Source organism: Mytilus galloprovincialis, chromosome 9, assembly GCF_965363235.1.
Source record: "Mytilus galloprovincialis chromosome 9, xbMytGall1.hap1.1, whole genome shotgun sequence".
Lineage (NCBI taxonomy): Eukaryota > Metazoa > Mollusca > Bivalvia > Mytilida > Mytilidae > Mytilus > Mytilus galloprovincialis.
Window position 1 is genome coordinate 68,572,154 of NC_134846.1, and position 6,215 is coordinate 68,578,368.

Here is a 6,215-nt window from a genome sequence, read left to right on the forward strand (position 1 = left end):
TAAACAAAAATGTATACTATAAAATTGAGAATGGAAATGAGGAATGTGTCAAAGAGACAACAACCCGACCATAGAACAAACAACAGCAGAGGGTCGCCAACAGGTCTTCAATGCAGCGAGAAATTCCCCCACCCGGAGGCGTCCTGCAGCTGGCCCCTATATAAATAAATATACTAGTTCAGTGATAATAAAGTGTAAAAATGAAACAAAAATCATTCAAGACTTTCAAAGGCCAGAGGCTCCTGACTTGGCACAGGCGCAAATGTGCGGTGGGGTTAAACATGTTTGTTTTAAGATCTCAACTCTTCCCCATTACCTCTATAGCCAATGTAGAAAATTAAAAAAAAAACACACAATAATACGCACAGTCAAAACTCAGTTTAAAGTAATCCGAGTCCGATGTCAGAATAGGTAACAAAAGAAAATGAACAAAATGACAATGATACGTAGATTAACAAAGGACTACTAGCAGTTACTGACATGCCCAGACCTCAATTAAACTGATAGAAAGATTATGTCGTCATTATATGAATATCAAGCACAGTTCCTCCCGTTAGGTGTTTAGTATTATACCATCATAAAATATATGAGAAGAACAACCCGTATCATGCCAAGAACTGGTTTAGAATAAATGTTTTTATTTCCGATGCAAAGACCTTATAAATGAATCAATATTAAAGCCAAAATATGCAATCTTTAATGACCTGACAACAGTATCGTCACTATATCCCTTTTTTATTAGTCTGTTTAAAGGTTTGTTAGCTAATGAGGTGAATATCGACATTTTTGTGCTTTGAAAAGAATATTACATAAAAGAATTGGATGTGAAATACCTGAACGTTTAAGATGTTTGCATGTTGAATTATACTTACGAATAAGGTCCTTGTACCGATGATAAAATTTATTAAATGTTTTGTCTAGTTTGTGATATCGAAAACCGTAGTGTTATAATTTTTCAGTAAAAAATACATGTCTCTCGCTAAAATCTAATACGTTGTTACATACACCATCGAATCGTACACGTTGAGATATATAAACACCATAAGACGGTGACAAGGGAACGTATCCATTATATATAATAAACTGTTATGACAAGGGAACGTATCCATTATATATAATAAACTGTTATGACAAGGGAACGTATCCATTATATATAATAAACCGTTATCACAGAGATATATAGCTCGTTTTTTTGTAATTTTGATAATGCAAATGTTGAAATTAAAATAGCAACACTTGAACATGTAAGTTTTTCAAACGTTCAAAGTCATTGAACCATGACTGAAGGTTCTTGGCTAAACAATCTACATGGAAATAAGATGTACCAATGTTAATAAGACTGCATACCAAATACCATTGACTTATCATAAGCTAGTTGTTCTTTTTTAAACAAACCTAAACACAAACTAATACATGTAAACTAAGCAAAATTTCAAAACCAATTAACCATAACTGTGGGGTAGGGCCAAATAATCTCCATGGAAATGAGATATGCCAATGCTTATACAACTGCATACCAATTATCATTAACTAGCCACTACTGGTTCCCAATAAACCCACCTAATAACAAACTAATACATGAAAACTAAGCAAAAGTATTAAAGTCAATAGACCATAACTGAGAAAGCGGGGCCAAATAATCTCAATGGTAATGAGATGTGCCAATACTAATACAACTGCATACCAAATATCTTTGACTTACCACTAGTGGTTCACTATAAACTAGACCTAATCACAAACTAATACACTGTTGTCGTCGACGACGGAAACAGCATACCTATGTCTCGCTTTTTTACTCCGTCAAGTAGAACAATTTCTTAAGTAAACATACTGAAGTCGTCATTATTGATAGCCAATATATCATCAAAATATCTAAATGTATTGTTAATTTTTGAATCAGATTTTGTATCGATGGGTCTTTTTTGGTTTTAGTCATAAATTGTAACTCATAACAATACAGAAACAGGTCCGCAATAAGTGATGCAGAGTAAGTCTTCATTGAAATTCCGATAACTTGATGATATCTACGTAATTTCCAAAGCGAACAAAAATGTTATCTAGTAAAAATTCAAGGGCAGTTATAGTATCCGAGCATCAATTGACATTGTTTTTTGTACTTTATCAAGTAGTTCCAACACATTTTTGACACTCCAAAAGTAATAAATTCCACTATTTTCAAAGGCCTTATTTGAACAATTAATTATCAATCTTTTTTCTTGTACCAAGTGTACTAGTTAGTAGAATAGACAATATAGTAGGAGAACAACAGCTTGAAGACGAAATAAATTTATATTTATAAGGTGTTTTGTTTAGCTTCGGAAGTCAGTATAGTCGCCGTCACGTAAAATTTGTACCATATTTTTGGTTGAAAAGTGTTAAACTAACCACCACTTTCATTCAAAATAACTCTTTTCAATTAGCGGAATCAAATATCAGTTCAAAAATCAACTACTGTCCTTCCTTATATTGTGTTTGCATTGTATAATCCTGACCTTCACATAATCCAAGATTATTTTGTATGATGGAATCCGACATTGTTATTACCGTAAGTGTTGCCGTGGAGTGCTGTCTATTTTCTGGTGTCTATCGGAGCTTTTCACCATCTCTATTATTAAAATGCAAAAAGCGTGGGAAATTGTATTGTTTTTTTTTTCTTCAATATTTCCTTCTGATATGTACTCATCTTTTGGCAAAACAGACTGTTTTGTAGGCTCACAATGAACATTTAGTGAGCTTGGTAGATCAACTTGGTGCATTTGTCAAATATGAAATGTTTCTAAGGTGTTTCTTTGACATTCTTCATTCTAGGATCGGGGTTAAATAAAGGCAACAGTAGTATATCGCTGTTCAATAGTCATAAATCGATTAAGCGAAAACAAATCCGGGTCTCGAACCAAAACTGAGGGAAACGCATTAACTATGAAAGGATAACAACGGAACAACAAAAACACACAACTGCATAAAAAAAACCGTCATCATACATAGAAACAGACTATTTGATAACAACTAACATATTAAGTTAAAATAGTAGAGAATGTATTGTTCTTGTTGTTAGTGTTAAATTGTATTTGGTGAAAAAATTTAAGTATCTCCCGCATTATTATTAAAGGGATTGGATTTTATCTGATGCAAAACGTTAGGTGATATAAAATTAAACTTTTAAAAACATTAATCTCAGAATTTTTTTGACACTTTTGTCAAGACTTTATAATTTTCTTTCACAAAGTTGCATTGCCTATCACAAGGTTGGGCCAACTACACTCATGTTTTTATGAGACTGTGAGCCGCGATACAAAGGAATAAATAAAGTCAAACCAAAAAACACCGCCATTGAAATCAACTTGTAAAATACACGCACCATTGAAATGTATGGATTCTTGTTAACATAGAAAAAAATATTGAGAAGGATACAGTTCTTTTCGGATATCAAAGACTTTTCCCGTTAGTAAATCGATATCTCTATGATCAGCTCGCCGCGTGGACGCTCTTTTACATCGCGATGTCCGTGAGGGCATTCCGATGTATTGTTGCCACAGAGTTTTGACTTTCGTTTTTACTAGTAACCGATCGTATAAATACGCGAACATTTCTTAGTGCAAAATAACGATCAGTATCTCTTGTTATAAATTCATTTCTCCAATGAGTACTAAAAAAAATGTTTAGAACACAAATGAATAAGATGTAAATTGTCTTTTGACGTTAGAAATGTGTATATATCTTTTCTATATTTATAAATTTAGATCGTTCAGTTGGAGGACTGGAAAGCAATTATTTATAAGGAGAAATTTTAAAGATTTATAGATATAAGAAGATGGTGCAGGAGTTCGAATTAGACAACTTTTCATCAAAGTAATAATTTGTTTAAAGTAAACCATTATAGATCAAAGTATGGCCTTAAACACGGAGCCTTGGCTCTCAGCGAACACCACGCTATATAGAAACAAAAACATTACTAGTGTTAAACCATTCAAACAGGAAAACCAACGGTCTAATTTGTATAAAAAAAGGAGATTCAAAAGTACAGGTCAGATTTTGTCGAATCAATCTGAACGAGGACAGTATGATTCATTTTTGTCACAAGTTAGTTTCATTGTTATCAATAAAGAAAGTCTTCCATGCGTGCGTTGCGAGCATATCGGATATATATTATTTCGGTGCGTTCATTATAAAATTTGCTAAATGTTATATATGTGAAAAATCATTTTGATACTTAGCTATTTGATTACGACATTGTTTATTAGACCCTAAATTATTTGATTAGTTTTGCTTCCAAAACCAATTGAGAAATTTGTAAGATGTTACTAAAAACATTTTGAATATAAGCAATGGTCTTAAAACTGCTTATTTACATACAATACTACTAAGAAGTAAAATCACAAAAGTACTGAACTCCGAGGAAAATTCAAAACAGAAAGTCCCTTATCAAATGGTAAATCAAATGATAAAACATACCAAACGAATGTATAACAACTGTCATATTTCTGAGTCGGTTCTGGCATTTTCAAATTTTGAAAATGGTGGATTGAACCTGGTTTTATAGCACTTAACCTCTCACGTGTATGACAGTCTCGTCAAATTCTGTCATATTTACATTGATGCATGAACAAAACAGACATAATAGGTAAACTGTCAAAATATGGGTACAGCAGTCTAATATTAATACTAATTAGTACTAATATTGAAATAACAAAAACACCGCTATGATATTTTAAAAGTATCGCATTGATATAAGAACAAATAGTATTTATCATATAATCCATTAATAAATTTCATCGATCTTGTTTCCTCAATTTGTCTGTATTTGTGATACGTTTTGTAAGTCTATTTTCTTTTATCATTAAATATATTTGATTAGAGAAACATTCCTTGCTCTATGTGTGTATTAGTCCTCCATAGTGCTGAGAGGATCAACTAAACACGGCAAAATTAGTACTTTAAAAAAATGAATAAATGGCTTGTGTACGTATTCTGTGTTTTTATTAAACTTGCCGGTTTGAAAATCTCCTAAGATCTCAACTTTGTATATCATTTTTTATATAACACCTCTAAATAAAGTTTATTGTAGAAATATAGGCTATGAGGACTCACGGCGAACCACTCATCTGACAATGCAACAAGAATATACTTAATTGAATGAAAACTATATATGTGGGCCAAAATCTTGACTTGCTGATTACTTTAACTGCCCAGAGTTTAGCGTATCCATTAAAGTTTTCCAGTTCCAGAAACAGACAAAAAATGCAAAAAAAAAAAACAAACATGCAGTTGAGTGTGATTTCGTAGATCTTGTGATGCTGGTTATGTTGGTTATGTTGGGTGTTAAACGTTTCAGTGTATCTACATGTATTATAGTTTTTAAGATATCAAGAAAACACTATATTTTTGGTTTAAAATTATTATTCAAAGTCAAGTAAGAGGTCGAATTAGGATTTCAATCGCGTTGAAATATTTGTCACCTTATGATATTGTCAGCTGATTATTTTTACTGTTTCAAATTTCTCTCTTTCTATGTAAGTTTAAGATAATCACCGGCAAGATTCCTATTAATGACTTTATTAATTGGATTTTTATATATCTTGTACAGCTGATTTTTTTGCTGCTTAACGTCATTCCTCTATTTTTATTTTAGTTAAAAAATTTACGATTTTTTTTATCACAAATGGTGATAAAACTCGTCATTTAAGGATAAATTTGTAGAAAAATTGGAATTTCATTGTTAAAAAACATTTCACAGAATTTGAATTGGTTGAGTTTTGTAATACAAACACGAATATTAATAAAAATATGTTTATTGATACAGTCATGTCAAGAATGTTTGATAATTATATTGAAGAATGGAAAAGTATTGTTAGTTCATCCTCTTCCAGACGGGGAAATGGGCGTAATAAATTGAGAACCTATAATATTTTTAAGAAGGATTGTGTTGTTGAAAACTACTGCAAACTGTTAATGCCTTTTTTGAAAGGAGCACCTTTGCAAAATTTAGATGTGGGGTGGCTCCTATTAGACTGGAAACGGGGAGGTATGAGAATTTGCCGCTGGAAGAGAGATGTTGTTTAAATTGTTTTAATACTGTCGAAGATGAATATCATGTTATTTTACATTCAATTTGTCCTGTTTATAATGATCTTAGACAAGTTCTTTTTACTTAGTCTCTTAAAATTGATGAACATTTTAACAGTTTTACAGATTGTCAGAAAATAGTGTTTTTATTT